The sequence below is a fragment of the Mustela nigripes genome, chromosome 8, assembly GCF_022355385.1.
Source record: "Mustela nigripes isolate SB6536 chromosome 8, MUSNIG.SB6536, whole genome shotgun sequence".
In the NCBI taxonomy this organism is placed as follows: domain Eukaryota; kingdom Metazoa; phylum Chordata; class Mammalia; order Carnivora; family Mustelidae; genus Mustela; species Mustela nigripes.
Genome location: NC_081564.1, coordinates 62,796,727 through 62,815,302, shown reverse-complemented (window position 1 = coordinate 62,815,302; position 18,576 = coordinate 62,796,727).

Sequence of the window (18,576 nt, the reverse complement as noted above, 5' to 3'; positions counted from 1 at the left end):
AGAAATACAATCATTGGAACAGATTATGAGCAACTATGTAACAGCAAATGTGACAATCTGGAAGAAATGGATGCATTCCTAGAGACAGATAAACTACCAAAAACAAGCCAGGAAGAAATAGAAAACCTGAACAGACCCATAGTCAGTAAGGAGATTGAAGCAGTCATCAAAAATCTCCCAAAAAACAAGAGCCCAGGGCCAGACAACTTCCCAGGGGGAATTCTACCAATTATTTAAAGAATTAATCTATTCTCCTGAAACTGTTCTAAGAAAGTAGAAATGGAAGGAGAACTTCCAAACTCATTTTATGAGGCCAGCAGGACCTTGATCCAAAACCAAAGACACCATCAAAAAGGAGAAATACAGACCAATATCCTTGATGAACACAGATGTGAAAATTCTCACCAAAATACTAGCCAATAGAATCCAAAAGCACATTAAAATATTATTCACCATGACCATGTGGGATTTATTCCTGAGCTGTAAGGTTGGTTCAACATCTGCAAATCAATCAATGTGATACAATACATTAACAAAAGAAAGAACAAGAATCACATGATACTCTCAATAGATGCTGAAAAAGCACTTGACAAAGTACAGCAAACTTTCTTGATCAAAACTTTTCACAGTGTAGGGATAGAGGGTACATACATCAATAGCATCAAAGCCATCTATGAAAAACCCACAGCGAATATCATTCTCAATTGGGAAAAACTGAGTTTTTCCCTTATGATCAGGAACACAGCAGGGCTGTCTACTATCACCACTGGTATTCAACATAGTACTAGAAGTCCTATCCTCAGACAACAAAAAGAAATAAAAGGCATCCAACTTGTCAAAGAAGAAGTCAAACTCTCTCTCTTTGCCGATGATATGATACTTTATCTAGAAAACCCAAAAGACTCCACTCCAAAACTGTTAGAAATCATACAGGAATTCAGCAAAATATCAGGGTATAAAATCAATGCACAGAAATCAGTTCCAGTTATATATACCAACAGCAAGACAGAAGAAAGAGAAATTAAGGAGGCAATCCCATTTACAATTTCACCCACAACCAAAAGGTACCGGAGATAAACCTAACCAAAGGGGCAAAGGATCTATACTCAGAAAACTATAAAGTACTCATGAAAGAAATTGAGGAAGACACAAAGAAATGGAAAAATGTTCCATGCTCATGGTTTGGAAGAACAAATATTGAGAAAATGTCTATGCTACCTAAAGCAATCTACACATTTAATGCAATCCCTACCAAAATGCCATCAATGTTTTTTTTTCAAAGAAATGGAACAAATAATCTTAAAATTTCTATGGAACCAGAAAAGACCCTGAATAGCCAGAGGAATGTTGAAAAAGAAAGCCAAAGTTAGTGGCATCACAGTTCCAGACTTCAAGCTCCATTACAAAGCTGTCGTCATCAAGACAGTATGGTATTGCACAAGCATAGACATAAAGACCAATGGAACAGAACAGAGAGCTGAGAAATGGACCCTCAACTCTATGGTCAACCTACCTTCGATAAAGCAGGAAGAAATGTTCACTGAGAAAAAGATTGTCTCTTCAATAAATGGTGTTGGGAAAATTGGACAGCCACATGCAGAAGAATGAAACTGGACCATTTCTTTACACCACACACAAAAATAGACTCAAAATGGATGAAAGACCTCAATGTGAGACAGGAATCCATCAAAATCCTTTTTGAGATCACAGACAGCAACCTCTTTGACCTCAGCCACAACAGCTTCTTCCTGGGAACATCGCCAAAGGCAAGGGAAGCAAGGGCAAAAATGAACTATTGGGACTTCATCAAGATCAAAAACTTTTGTACAACAAAGGAAACAGTCAACAAAACCAAAATATAACTGGCAGAATGGGAGAAGATATTCACAAATGAAATATCAGATAAAGAGCTAGTACCCAAATCTATAAAGACCTTATCAAACTCAACACCCAAAGACCAAATAATCAATCAAGAAATGGGAAGAGAACATGAACAGACATTTCTGCAAAGAAGATATCCAGATGGCCAACAGACACATGAAAAAGTGTTCAAAATCACTTGGCATCAGGGAAATATAAATGAAAACCACAGTGAGACACCACCTCACACCAGTCAGAATGCTAAAATTAACAAGTCAGGAAATGATAGATGTTGGCATGGATGTGGAGAAAGGGGAACCCTCCTACATTGTTGGTAGGAATGCAAGCTGGTGCAACCCCTCTGGAAAACAGCATAGAGGTTCCTCAAAAAGTTGAAAATAGAGCTACCCTATGACCCAGCAATTGCACTACTGGGTATTTATGTTAGTGATACAAATGTAGTAATCGAAAGGAGCACATGCACCTGAAAATTTATAGTAGGAATCTCCACAATAGCCAAACTATGGAAAGAACCTAGATGTCCATCAATAGATGAAAGGCTAAAGAAGATTGGTATATATGTACAATGGAATACTATGCATACATCAAAAGAAATGAAATCTTGCCATCTGCAACAACATGGTTGGAACTAGAGGGTATTATGCTGAGCAAAATAAGTCAATCAGAGAAAGACAATTATCATATGATATCTTTGATATGAGGGATTTGGGAGGCAGGGTGGGAGCCATGGAGGGTAGGGAAGGAAAAAAATGAAACAAGATGGGATTAGGAGGGAGACAAACCATAAGAGACTCTTAATCTCACAAAATAAACTGAGGGTTGCTAGAGGGTGAGGGGATATGGAGAGGGTGGTTGGGTTATAGACATTGGGGAGGATATGTGATATGGTGAGTGTTGTGAAATGTGGAAGCCTGACGATTCACAGAACTATACCCCTGGGGCAAATAATGCATTATAAGTTAAAAAAATTAATAAATTATTATCAGAAATTATTATCAGGAGCTACATGCCATTAAATTAAGCAACCTGGAAGAAATGTATGCATTCCTGGAAACCTATAAACTACTAAGACTGAAACAGGAAGAATTTGTCAACCTGAATAGTCTAGTAATGAGTTTGAAGCAATAATCAAAAATCTACCCTAAAACAAGGAAACAAAAGAGAAATGAACCTTTGTGATTTCACCAAGATAAGAAGCCTCTGCATAGCAAACGAGTAAGTCAACAAAACAAAGAGGCAACCCACAGATTGGGAGGAGATATTTACAACTGACACTACAGAGAAAGGGCTGATATCCAAGATCTAGAAAGAACTTCTCAAACTGAACACCCCAAAAAACAAATAAGCCAAAAATGGGCATAAGACATGAATAGGCTCTTCTCAAAAGACATACAAATGGCTAGCAGACACATGAAAAAATGTTCATCATCAGCCATCAGGGAAATTCAAATCAAAACGACATTGAGAAACTACCTTACACCAGTTAGATAATGGCAAAAACTGACAAGGCAAGAAACAGCAAATGTTGGAGAGGTCATGGAGAAAGGTGAACCTTCTTACACTGTTGGTGAGAATGCAAGTTGGTACAGTCACTTTGGAAAACAGGAGGTTCCACAAAAAATTAAAAATAGAGCTAGCTTATGACCCAGGAATTTACCCCAAATATAAAGATGTAGTGAAAAGAATAGCCAAATGCATCCCAATGTTCATAGCAGCAACATTCACAATAGCCAAACTATGGAAAGAGTCAAGATTTCCTTAAATACATGAATGGATAAAGAAGATGTGGTCCAGGGGCACCTGGGTGGCTCAGTGGGTTAAAGCCTCTGCCTCTACCTCAGGTTGTGATCCTAGGGTCCTGGGATTGTGCTCTGAATCTGGCTCTCTGCTCAGCGGGGAGCCTGCTTCCCTTCCTCTCTCTGCCTGCCTCTCTGCCTACTTGTGATCTCTATCAAATAAATAAATAATTAAAAAAAAAAAAGATGTGGTCCATATATACAATGGAATATTACTCAACCATCAGAAATGAATATCCAACTTTTGCATCAACATGGATGGGACTGGAGGAGATTATGCTAAGTGAAATAAGTCAAGCAGAGAAAGTCAATCATCATATGGTTTCACTTATTCGTGGAACATTAGTAATAGGATGGAGGACATTAAGTGAAGGAAAGGAAAAATCAAGGGGGTGGAAATCAGAGTAGGAGATGAACCACAAGAGATTATGGATTCCAAGGAACAAACTGAGGATTTTAGAGGGGAGGGTATAATTAATACTTAAAATAATTAATACTTAATGGGTATTAAGGACGGCACATATTTCATGGAGCACTGGGTGTTACATGCAAACAATGAATCATGGAACACTACATCAAAAACTAATGGTGTACTGTATGGTGAATAACATGACATTTTTTTTAAAATAGTAGAAAAGAAAAAAAGACTGGCTATTGAGAGACCTTTTGAGCTCCCATCACAGCCCATGTCCAACATCAAGTGGTTGGTGTTCTGCATTCTAATCTCCACATGAATGGAGACTGAAGCATAGTTTAATTACACTGACAGGGAAGACACAAAAGAAACTACCAAGGAAGCATCAGGGCTATCCCCATGCTTGGGACAGAAGAGTTCCTCAGCTGTCCTGCAGTGTGGAAGGACACAGAAGGACCTTTGTTTTCTCAACTCTAATCATTACAAATCTGCAGGGTTAGGAAGTTCCTCCTTTTGACCAACCTCATGTTTTTTACTCTCTTTTGGTTAGAAGTTAAGAGTCAAGAAAAGAAAAACTAAAACCTAGACATTACACAGTAATCTATCCTCATCTTTTATGCCATATTGACATCATATGGTATCATGTTTTCCGTTGTACAAACAATTCAAGGACAACCAATGAGCAACTAATCCATTCACATACTTAAGCACTCCATTAGAAGTTAGAGCCTGGGAACAGGGCCAACCCCTATGTTACAGGCTTTTCTTATTTTTGAATGTATTATATCACCAAATTGAGGACTGGTGTTAGGCTTTGGGGAACCATGAAAAACAAGTGGAAGATGGCTAGAAACTTTGGATTTTAAGTAACTAGGGAATTAAACACATACATAAACACACACACATGCACAATTAAAGTGGTTGCTTTGTACACTGTACAGAGGACTTTTCTAGGGGGAAAAAAAGAGTATCAATTAAGAAAGAATTGGAAAGCAGGTTTCCCTTAGAAAAGACACATAAGAGAGTTATTTGTTTATGTAGAGAACATCCTTGCATGCTGCTCTTGCAGAGACAGAACATAGAGAAGTAACATGTTTCAAAATATCTGAGTTTTAGTTGGGGGGAGGGGACAGAGGAGAGGGAAAAGGTCTCCAAGCAAAGAAAAAAACAAAGCAAAACAAAACAAGTTGCATTTACAGTAATACCCTGTTCTGTTTCATTCTTGATAAAACAAATGCTAATTTTGTTTTTAAACTGCCAGTACACAGGGAAGTGATCCGAATCCCCTATACCTTTGAGAGATTTTCAGCCTTTACATATTCCAATTCAACTTAAAATATTGTGCAATTGCCAAACCTCATATTTAAAATATGTGCTTATCATTCAACTCAGGGTAGCATTAGCACATTGAAAACTGCATTCTAATTAATAAATCAGAACCTTAACCACTGAAACATCATTCACACATATGAGATGGCAATAGTGAGAGCCATTAAAAATAGTAGCATGCTGTCACCCTTCCAGGAAATATGGAAATATGCCTTTTTGGGGGTTATTGGCCTACATTATTTATCAATGTTTGGCTTTAATATATGGATTTACTCAACATTGAATGAATATCATATTTCTCCTAGAAGATACGGCATTAATTTGTGATCTTGGACAAACTGTCAATTGGTAACAAGCCCACTAGGGGGGCATGCAATCAATAATTTGTATCCAGTGATTCCTTCCCTTAGGTTGTTTTAGGAAAATATTGCTTTTCTACTTTCACTCTCACTCATACACAGAAAACAAGCAAACACACAAATTACATTTAAAAAAAAAAAAACACTTTTGGTCTAGCTCTATGAGATTTTAAAAAAAAGCAAATTTTACCAATGTGTTAGAATCTGGCAGTCAACTCTTGCTCTATCCTAAAGCAAATACCCAATAAAAAGAAATAAAATGAGAAGAGAACAAAAAAATTAGTACTAATAAAGAGAAATCATTGAAAATATAGTCAAATTTAAGCCACTATGGAACCCCAAGGAAACAAATGGTCATGTTGACTTCAGCCTTAAGCCTTGCCTCTTTTCTACCCTCTTATTCCCCACACTTCTAGGCTGCCACTTAAGATTTCTGCTGTCTTAAGTTTTAGTCTTAACCACAGTCCTTTCACACACCCCTTGAAAATTCATATTTCCCAGACAGCTCATGCTCTTGTTGCCAGGAATGAGCTTCCACCCCCTGGATACCAAGCCTGAATTTCCAGTCCTGAGTCTGGTACCACTCATATCATCTAACTTGTGCTTGTCCATTGTTCCTTACTTGAACCCATGTGCTTGAAATCAAGCTACCTTTAAGCAGGCCTTCTTTCTAACGTAACTCTGAATACTTGACAGCCCAAATTCCACCAGTGTAATCGTCTACCCAGATCTCTCAGATGGGGTTTTTTAGTAAAATCATTCTTTCCATCTGTACCTAGAAGAAATTGAAATATATGCACCAGGAAAAAAGGTCACAGTGATTATAGAGTCTTTGCTTATAAAACCAGATTGCAGAGCATGGTTTGAGCTGAATCCACAATATGTGAGTGTCCTACTTTTTCCCACCTCATGCTCCTAGACTAGGTGTCGGGAGTCACAGGAGGGAAAGCTGACTTTACAGAGTCAGGCAGCTTCCTGCTGCCCCTGCCCCCGAACACAAGCAGAACGTTGAGATCTACAACCTCTGACAATTGATGCAGTCCAATGGAAAAATGCAGAACACTAATTATCAGCATCAGGCTCTCATCTCTTCAGTTCAAAATTTGACTCTTCCTCTGTAGAGGAATGACTAATACACCTTCAGAGGGTAGGAAGTATTGGGAGAAATTCCTATCTTATAGGCTTAGGGCTGAATGAAGACAGAGAATTAGGATGATTTTTGTCAAATTCTCCAGACAAATTTACTTGACCCTTCTGCCTTCTTACTGTCTTGATGTAAATGTGTTTGTTACTACTGCATTACTTTCAACTTGAATTTGACCCCACAGAGATTGGAGAAAAGAGACTGTCAAAGAGCCAGCTAGAATTCTTTCCAGAAGATTAAAAACCTAAACAGGGTTGAGTAATAAGCTCCATAACAGTGCATACACACACACACAGACACACACACACACACACACACACAGTAGTATTTTCTAAGTGATGCAAAAAGTAAAGGAACTCAGAATCTTTCGGCTGTTAGTCAGTTTGGGTGGAAAACCAATAGAGACTTGATGAAGTTTATTCTAGTGAAAAGCCATGTGAGAGTCCTAGCAAAAGCCAAATACCTGGACTAACAAAGAGCAGGAAACAGCACACCAGAGCTACAGGAACAGAGGAATTATAGCAGAAACAGACTGTATGGCTTTACCCCAGGACAATGGCTTTCAGTGTATAGTCCCTAGGTCAGCAGCATTAACATCCATCGCTTGGGAACTTTTGTCCCAATGATACTGATGCCCTGGCCACTAAGGTTTGAAAATCACTACTCTAGTTTACTACCATTATTCAGCATGACTTGGTTATTTTCTGTAGGTTTGCTTCTGTTTTGATAGATGTATTTTTATGACCATTTGGGTCTATATAATAGAGGGAAAATTAATATATTTTGATCTATCTAAACTAGAGAGATTGACATTTCCAAGATCACGAAGGTATAGCACAAATATTTCAGAAAAAAATGTTTTATAGAAAGGGATGCTTTTTGGATTGTTCTCTTAGTGTCTCCTCTCTCCAGGTGGATAATTGCAATTCTACAATAATTTAACACTGTGAGCCTTGCATCTTTGTAATGGAAGGTCTCACTTCTCTCACTGCAGAGAGCTGTCTCTGGGAGAAGAGCTGCCTTTGATGTGTTGGGAGGACTATCCCTGGGGGGAAAGAATATTTGACAGGCACATATTTTAGAAATGTTTTGCAGGTAAAATTTTCATCCATAAAATTGTATTAACATTTCAAACATGCAACCATCTAGAATTCAAAGATGCTGTCTCCAGAGATATTCTCCCTCCTCCTACAGAGCTATATTTTTCTAGGGCAGAGAGAACGTGATTTTCTCCAAATGCTTTAACCATGCTACTGACCTCCATTTCAAAAGGAAACCTTTAAACAAGCTGAAGGGGCCAGGTATAAGGTGATGATAAAGGTAGGACAAAGACAGAAAAAAACATATGCCCTCAGAATTATGACTTCTATCTAGATGACAAAAATAAAGTGCCTGCCACAAGATCTGCATGGAATCATTCAGAAAGCTTGGAAATAAATCACGATTATTATGAAGCAGAAGACCAGACTCCTAGCAAACCTTCAGCCATATACAGCCCTGCTTTGATGCTCTTCAACATTCAAAACTACCCATTTTACTTCCTTTGAGTAGTCTATAAATAACACATTCACTCAGAATAGGACTGCTCTGTGATGGATATGGAGCAACTGAAAAGAATGTGGTTACCAGCATCTAATCTAATACCCAGAAATTCAATGAATAAGGAAGGGACACAGTCCCGATGTCCAAAACCCAGGCCTAATAGATGGGACCCCAAGCACACAACAGGAAAGGAGGCTGCTCTGTTGTCGTGACTTTGTTGTATTTCTCAATGCCAACTTTTGCTCATTATTCTTAATGTGAGGTTTTTTTTTTTTTTTGCTTACTTAATATTTTTTTATCTATTATGATAAGCCTGTTTTTGTTAGCCTGACTAAATTCAGAAGAAAAGGGAACATACTTGTGTTTTGCTAAATAAATATGAGATAATAAGATATTAAACTTTTTTATTAGTAAAAATACCAACAATATCCCCTTCTGACCAAATATTCCCTTTATGTGGCTGGTGTGGTGCTGTATTGTCCCATTTACAAGGGCTACTGAGAAGTTAAAACTATTCGAGTAGCACATGTTAGTGGAAATGATCATTTTGGCTTCCATTCACAAGGTATCTACTATGTATCAAATATTGTCAATAAATTTACATATATTTCTACTAACCATCATAAATGTGTAATGTAGGTATCACTACCTCTGATGATACCTACTGGTTGGTTTATGGGTTTAAATGTTCCCTGGATTGATTGTTTCCATCAGTACTCATTTATTGCATATTTACATTGAACTCCTACCAGGTGTCAAACACTGAACACTGTTTGAGGTCGTGGTCTCATTCAGTTTATATTGTCATATATACTAAACAAACAAGTAAGATAATAGCTGGTATTGACAATGGTATCCAGAAAATTACAGTAAACTTTCTGTTCAATATCTTTCTACCAAACTGATTTTTCCCTCTGTCTTCACAGCTCAGAGACAGCATCAACTCTACACACCAGAAGGCAGCTCCTCTCTCAAGTGCTCAAGAAACTAACAATTGCTAACCCCTTCCTCAGCTCCCATAGTTGATGCATTAGCAAATCCTTCTGGCTGAAATTCTAAAACATACTTAAAGTTCACTTCTCTCCAACTACATTAAAGTATTACCACTTTGTCCATAATAGATCAAAACTGGAAGAAATCTAGATGTCTTTCAGTAGGTGATTGGCTAAACAAATTGTGGTTTATCCATAACATGTATACTACTCAACAGTAAAAAGGAACAAACTACTGATACATGCAACAACTTGGATGAACCTCTACAAAATTATTGCTGAATGAGAAAAGCCAATCCCCAACAGTCATATGCTGTGTAATTCTATATATATAACATTCTTTAAATAACAAAGTTATAGAAGTGCAGAACACATTATTGATTGCTAGAAGTTAAGAATGAGAAGGACAGGAGAAAAATATGTGTAGCTACAAAAAGGCAATAGGAGAGATCACTGTGCATGAAAATATTCTGTATCCTAAATAAGTTAATGTCAATACCCTGAATGTGATATTGTAGAATCATATTTTTTTATTGTGTTATGTTAGTCACCATACAATACATCATTAGTTTTTGATGTAGTGTAGTTTTCATTATCTTGGCTTCAGATGAAACTTGGTAGAAAGTACAGGATCTCTCTGTGTTATATCTTACAACTGATCTGAAATAAAAATCATCTCAAAATAAAGACAATTCTTTATATCTTATATTAGAGAGTCATTCAACACAGATCAAATGGCCATATATTTATGGGTTTGCTTCTGGAGTCTCTATTCTGTATTATTAGTCTTGCTCTAACACCAGAGTACTAATTAGTTTTTGAAAATATCTATGTCTGATACATGTATTTCAATATCTTTCTTCTTTAATATTGTGTTAGCTATCTTTGGTCCTCTGTATAGAACCAGCCTTTAATTTTTCACAAATAAAAAGCATTTGGTACAATATTGAGATTGTATTGAGTCTATAGGTTATTTGAAGTTACTGACAATATAAAGCCTTCCAATTCATAAGAATAGGCCTTATTAATGTAGTTTTTCTCTAAAAACACCATGCATATCTTTTATTAAATCTTACATACTCAACTTATAATAGTAATTATAAATTGCACTGACTTTATTTTTTATCATTTGTTGCTGGCATGAAAGAGGAATGATTTTATACAATGACCATATATTGAATGGCCTTGCTAAATTTAGATCCATGAACCAATAATTGTCTGCAGAATATTTAAAATTTTCTACATATCAATAGTATTTTAAATGAATAATGTTAGTTTTCTTATTTTCTAAATATTTTGTGTTTCTTTTTCTTGCCTTATTATACTGTCTAGGAAATTTCATTTCTGCAACACTAACAATGAATAAATTTCCTGAAGCCAACAACAGATCATTCCCCTTCCTCTATCAAGATAGATAGGATACCTGACTCTGCCAGTTGTGGCAGAGTACAGTCAGATGTCCCCATATAAGAAGGTAAGAAAAAAAAAACAGTTAAAGTGTTAATGAATTATTAAAGATGAACATGGGGTTTTTTGCTGACTCTTTTCAAAAGAACCTCCACCCAATGTTCATGAGAAAGATTCAGGGGACCACAAGAGACTAGAGAAAGACTCCCCAAGCCATGCAGGTATGAAGGAGAAAATTGGTTGCCATTGTGCGAAAGAGATGAAGGTCTACCATTTGATTCTTCCTTCAAAAGACTTATGCTATTGCAGTCAAGGCAAAAAACCTTGTTGCTCCCAGGCATAGGTAAAGATCCATAGCTGTCGGGGAAAAAGTAGAAGTGAGAAAAAGAGTCATTGAATCCAGCCCACATCCCAAGTCCAGAGAATCTCTGGAGGAACTTTAAGCATCTCAACATCTGAGTAAATATTTATCTCAATCTGTCCTGTTTTACATAAGATGTCTTGCATGCAATTTAAAAATAGGAGCTATACAAACAAATCAAATGAAAACAAGTCATTATCAAGAGACAAAGCAATCAATAAAACCAGAATCAGAGATGACTCATGTTGGAATTATAAAACATGGACTTGAAAAATGCTATGACTAACATGTTAAAAGAGCTAGTTGAAAAGGCTGGTAATGTACATAAAGTACATAAAAGATTAGAAGTTCTGGCCAAAAGATAAAAAATATAATAAAGAGACAAAGAGAAATTTTGCAACTAGAAAATATTGTAGTAGAATTTAAGAAATAATTTGATGAGTTTATCAATAGACCCAGCCAAGTTGAGGAAAGAATTAGGTAATGAGCATACTTAAATACAAATCACATAAATTGAAAGGCAAATTTTAAAAAATGAAACAGATCTAGCTTGTCAGTGCTCAAAATCTCTCTATTCCATGTAAACTCCGGGAATTTCTCAGATACAATTTTGTTTCTTCCTCACCTGGATGTATGAAATTTCACTCTGTACATGTGTAGCTTAGTACCAAGCAAGGCACCCCTGTGTAGATTTCTGTAACTTTTTCTTTCCTCCATCATTCCCTCCTTGTCAAAACTCTGCTCTCCAATTCTCAGAGCCCAGTCTCCTTCATCATTGATCTCCATCTCTTTAACTTCATGAACCAATAGGGCTTTGTTTGGCACTTTCAGAGGAGTGGGGCTTATATTGTTTCTCTTTTCTTGGGATTTATAGTCCTGCACTGCTGGCTGTCCAATCTCTCAAAACAAGTGTTTTATGTACTTTGTCTGGTTTTTAATTTGTTTATGGTAAGATGTCAAAGCCAGTCTTTGTTACTTCAGTATTTCCAGAATCAGTAGATCATAGTACTTTTTTGTTTGGGTTCATGTGATCACATTCTTCAATTTCTAGAAGGTTCAAGTAATGAAATGAGGATAAAGAACCCTGGAAGAGAAATGAGGAGTCCTGGGACATAGTCACAGTTTACCACATATACTTATCTCCATGGCTTTAAGAAAATGTGATACCCTCTCTACAACTCATTCCCATCATTTGTAAGTGGAGAAAATTGTAGTTAATTGCTTCTAACTTGCTTTCTTGCATAAACATTCCAAATCTATGCTAGAAAACCATTTTCCAAATCTTTAGATGGATACATTGACCTTTTTACAGTTTATCTGAAAGCCTGCTTTTAACATCACTCTTTAGAGCAAGACAAGAGACTATAGTCTCAAATTTCTGTGCTGCTACAAGTCCTGCTTTCATGATGGCACCTCAGAGATAATGGAAATGTCCATTTCTTTTATGAACCATGACAAGTATCCAAAGAATGGTGGATATCAAAGCAAATATCCAGCATTTCAGCATAGAGTCAGCAAGGATCAGTTCCAAACATTTTCTACTTCCTCTATCCCCTTCCAGAATCAAAATAGCCATGAGATTAATCTACCAGGTAGGCACCTGTTGGCTGATTTTGTTGAGATGGAGTGAACAATAGAGTAAGAGGGTAGTTAGGCTGCAAATAAAATGCAAATGGTTGATAATCCTTGGTTTCAGATTCCTGCTAATCAGATAATTGCAAATCAAAGGATTCACTTTATCTTTTTGAAATCACAGCAAAGGCATTCATGTGTTTCTGCTGACACTCAGAATAGGAGTGTGAGAGGAAATCTCCTCTAATGTTGACTGTTCTCCCGAGATGGTCTTTTCTGATGCCCTCACAAACAAAATATTTGTAGATTCTTATGACCTTCTTCACATCAGCCAACCTGTGCCATCATCGTAGCTGCAGGGAACTAGTTAAAAGTATTTTTTTAAACAAATTGTCTATGAAGCATTGTTTATGGTAAGCATGGCTCTGTAGAGCACATTTTGGGGGTCTCTCTCACTCTTGTTAGGTTATGCCAAAATCACAGTGTATTAAAAATTGAAGGGACTTGAGAGATGATCTTATTCTACTCTTCACTTTACAAAAAATCAAAGTGAGTTGTTGGGTAATATTGCAATTCCTAAAGGAGGAAAGCATGCTCACACATTTAAACAAAAGAATAAAAACAAAAATGTTTTCTACTTAACCCTCTGCTAAAGCAGAAAACTCATTTAGCCAGATTCTCTTTTTCCTTCCTAGGTTATTCCAGCTTTATTTACTTTAATTGAATATAAAATCATAGAACACATCTCAGGAGAATTTTTTTTTTGGTGGGGGCGGGAGACAGTAGTGTTGAAATACCTTATAGGTTGAGATGAATGAATGGTAGCTTCCTGGTGTTTGTATGAATGAGCCCAAGAACTTTCCGAACCTGTATGTAGAATTGGTCACTGGACATTATGTGGCTTTTTACATCACCAGCCCTCTATCTTTGTGGCATCAGATGTCATATTTGTCTTTTCTTTTTTTTTTTTTAAACAGAAAACCTTACTATTTTTGTTCTTCTCTGGAGATATGAACAATTAATGTGTTTCAGTTTTAAGTAAGCTTGGTTACTCTGGATACTTTTATAACTCAGAAATAAAGAGCTCCAGAGAAGAATCTTTCAGGAGAGAAGCAGACAAGATTTTATGTCTTCTATACAAACACAACTTATAGTTTTGGATGATCTGGGATATAAAAATTGATGTCAAGCGGCATTATCTATTATTTATAGGCATCCTAAGTGTTAGAATTGGTTTGCATATACTTGTTTGGAAACATATCTGTTCTTCCTGCTCCAGAAAAATATTTCACTTTAGTATATTTTATTGCTTAGCTAAAATGCTTTATAGATATCTATCCTTAGGTAACAAAGTAGAAAAAGAGAAAGAAACTTGGAAAATGGGAGGTTGTAGGTTATATAACCCTAAGTTCACTACTGGCTGAAAATGCAATATTATGAATAATAATACTAGAGATAATGATGCCAGGTATTATTAGATGCTTACATGCCAGTCACTTTACCAATTGCCTTACATGTGTTATCTAATTAAATCCTCATAAAAAAAATTGAAGGAGATAGAAATTGGTACTATCTTACTTGACAAAGAAGTTAATTGCCCTGGGTTAGAAACTCTCAAATGGCTGAGCAGGGATTTGAACCCAAGTCTGGCAGACCACAGCACCATGATGGGACACCGATGTTTTGATAATTTAGGGTGAGAGGAAAAGTAGGTAGAGTTTTGCTGAAGGAGTAAAACAGCTCTGTCGGCAGCACCTCAATTCCACATATACTCTGATTTTACTGAGAGCCTACTTGCATATTCGTATATACATGTCTGTGTTCATAGATTGTGAAACTCAGAAAAATGAGAACATCTCAGGAAGCAGACCTCCAAAGTCAAGATTTAGCATTTGGAATTTCTGACCAAATTACAGGATGTTTCAAACCTCCCTGCCAGACAACTCCCTTTTGACTGCACAGACTCCACAGCATAAATTAGTTCAGCAAGTGTCTGCATTAAATTACCCTGCACAGTTTGTCACTCCCAATTGCCTTGATTTTAATGGTTACTGGGAAGAAATTCTATGTATTTGTTGGTATATCCTTAATTCTGGCTTAACAAGGCCTTTACTGGCACTCTTTGAGAATAGGTAATTCAGCTCTAGTGTCTCAGACAACACAGTAGCAGGGTCACTCTCTCTATGCAAAATTTCTTAAAAATGTCCATCTATGAGGAATTTCTTTTGCCCTCTTGGAGCCCAGGTAGCCTTGTCTAGCTCTGAGCTTGTTCATTTCTTATCTTGAATATTTATGCTTCTCCAGCACATTGATTTTGAAAGAGGGGTATGGAAATTGATTGGCAGCACCAGCAAATAGCTGATGGGAGAATCTGCCCTCTGAATGAGAATGAGTCACAAATGACAGAGCTGTGTCCAGTGTGACTAATGCATATGGAGTAAGGAAGCTCTGGGGTTTCCTCTATGCATGCAACCTTCTGTAGTGGTGATACAAGCAGGCAGGAAGAAGTACTTTCTTCACTGTGAGGACACAAGAATGTTCATCATTCTTAGTATTCAATTGACTATACTTTGTCAGACCTTTAATTTCAAGAAACAGTAGCTCTATGGAACTCACAGAAGCATTGACTCACTGGAGGCATTTCCACACCCTTGGGGTTGTTAGCAGTGCAGATTACAAGACTTAGCATGGCATGGTATGGAATGTGCTGATTAAAGGGCTTTATTTTCCAGGAGGAACAAAATAATCATTTCCACCACTGAAAACTCAACTGCTATGCACCTATTTCTCTTTCACACTCTATCGTTTTCCATAGGTTTGAGAAACACACAAAAAAATTATTGTTGCTTATTCTGTTCTGAATGTGGAATCCACAATGTGTGACAAGTGAAAAATTCAGTCTATTTATTAGAAGCTTGTTTCATGTTGGGACAAAACAAAAAAAGGCTGGTGTGATAGAGGCCCCTCTGCCCCTCAGAGAGGAATACTAAATTGAAGAAACACAATATTCCTAGAGTATCTTTTCTACTTTCCAGTCATTTTCAAGGGGTAGGCACTCCAAAAACATTTGAATGGATGAATAAAAACACACATGTGCCTTCATATATAAATTTGGATTCTCTGAGAGTCCCGGGAGGTAAATTAAGTTAGGCAAGGTAAGTGTTACTTTCTTTACATATGGGTGAGGAATAATGCACAGGTAAAAATGTCCACCTAAGGCCAGAGAGGACAATAACAGAGCTGGGTATCAGCTCTACAGTAACATACTGTGAGTGAAAGGGTTGGGGCACAGAGGAGCAGCCTAGGTGCTCTTAGGGGGGAACTTTGCAATACTTAGAACTCCCACCTCTAAAAGCAATGCTGAAAGAGATGAGAAATAGGCAAGGGAGAGACAGACACTGGTTGAATAGGAAGGAGTTTCAGAGCAACAGGAAAGACAAGTCCCAGAGAAGAAAGGACAGAATGAGACTGCAGAGTTGCCAAATGTAATGACCCTGTGGTGGTTGGAGAACGGACAGCCCCTCATCTGCCCCACTCTCAACACAATGATGGAACCCTCTACCCTCTCCTAGAACCATCAGTTCCACCAGCAGTTTCTATTTTATTAGTTACTTGTCTGGTGGGAGAGCCACCTCTATTTTCCTTTATTTTGCCAAGAGTTAGGAGTCCAGGAAGTTCTGTAACACAGAAAAGTGACAAAGCCACTATTGGTACTTTCCTTAGGTAACTACATTTTTTTAAAAAATTTGGAAATTTGGGCAAACTTATCCTATGTTACAGACAACTAGTTAGCTATTTCCTGCTACCCCATGGCTACCTGCTTTATTTCCACGGCTTAAAGTCTTATTGTACTTTTCAGGAGAAATAATGAGTTTGAGAATGAGAATACATAATTTTAGAGGCTTCTACATTTTTTACTCAGCACCTTGAAAGCTATGTCCTCAATGCATATATACACTCTTTTGAAGTTCTCTTATTTTCTACCTACTGCTAAATAAACCACATGGGAGCTCACATATCTGATCTGTAACAGGAATGGTTTTATTATGAAAGTTGGTTTCTGATAATTAGCCCCCCTGATACCATAATTTCAGTCCCCGTTTCTGTGGAATCCATATTACCCATACTGGAGACATGTAACCCCCTTCTTTACGTCCTAGGGACCCATCTGTAATAGTGTGCTTTGTGGTTATGGTGATGCTAGAATACATGGTATATTCAAAGTCCCTAAAAGGTCTAGGGCTGACAACTTAAAGTGTCCTTAGAAAATATTACCTGGCTATAGAATGAAAGTCTCCAAGTTCATAGAGCATATATACTAAGAAAAAGCAAATGAAAACCCTGCCTGTTGAGGACTATGCTTTATTCATAAGTAGAATTCATGTACAAGGTCAAGCCCTAAGAATAATTTTGAAGGAGGCAAAATTGTTCCTTTCATTTTAACCTGGCAAAGTGGGAAAACATATTTGCCTTCGTGCTTATATCACAGACTGTTACTTTGAAAGCCTGACCCTAATGCAAATTTGGACATGTCCTGTCCAAAGTGAAATATAGCTGGGCAAGCAGATCTGGGTTAGAAGAGTGCTTGTGGGAAGAGTTGACTGAAGAATATACAGTTCGAGTCAAGTTTTAATGGCCTTGGGGCTGATTAGGTTTGTGGATCATACCTTACCTTTCTCTGCTACCTAGACTTGCGGGAAGGCTATCTACTACTTTCTGAACAATGTCTTACAGATTTCTGCTGTTGTTTTCATAGACATTATATTGTCTAAAGAAAGAGGTCCTTAAAGTTTGAACTCAGATTTAAATGCTAGTTCTGATACATTCTACCTGTGTCACATTGTACAAAATGCTTCACTTTTTTAAGTCTCAATTTTCTCATTTTTAACCTGAGGACAATTGCAGATTCTTGTTGGATGGTCATGGTCATGGGTATTACTATTACACATCAGTAATTTAAAAGATAGTGGTAGTTATTAGTAATCATGGTCATCATTTTTCTCCTGGCTTGACCCAACTCTATAAAGAAATCAGAAAATATCCTGGAAACCAGTTCTTGGTGATCTCCTCCTAAAGAAATATTCTGATAGCAGAACTTTTGGGGTTTTAAGTTCTTTCTCTCCTTTCTCCATAGGGAAGGGACTAGCCCTTATTGTTAAAGATTTCTAGCTTCTAGCAGTCATAGGACTTAGCCTGGTTCTTTTGAATGTGTATGGTAAGAAAATCTAAGTTAACAGTCTGTGGCATTGTGAGTTGAGTACATGTTTATTTCATGGGACCCAAACATTTATTGAGCTGCTTTATAGCTGCTTTTAAATTTTAAGAATTATTTCTTAGTATTTAGGTGTGAACCAAATAGCTTAAAGTCGGGTTTCCAATTAAATGAGGTTATTATCCTTTTCATGCATGTTTTTTCATCTATTTGTGGACAGCATCACCCCTCTCATCCCTCCTTAACAAAATCTAATTATATAATCCCCCACCCCTGCCCCCAGTCTCATTCTCTGAGGAACAGACCAGGGTGATTGTTTTTTGGAAGGGATACAATTATTTTTACTCAGATATGCCTTGCCATGATCCTCCCATTGTAAGAGAGATCTTGTTTCATTATCTTTCATTCACCCTGATCTTGGTTCTTTATCCTAAAGAACACAGTGTGAGTCCAAAAGTGGTTGGGATGAGTGAATCCAACATACAATGTAGATTCCAGCATGGAGATGAATGTAGTACTGTTATTGTTTTTGTTGTTTTACTAACACTTTATTATTATCAGCTGCC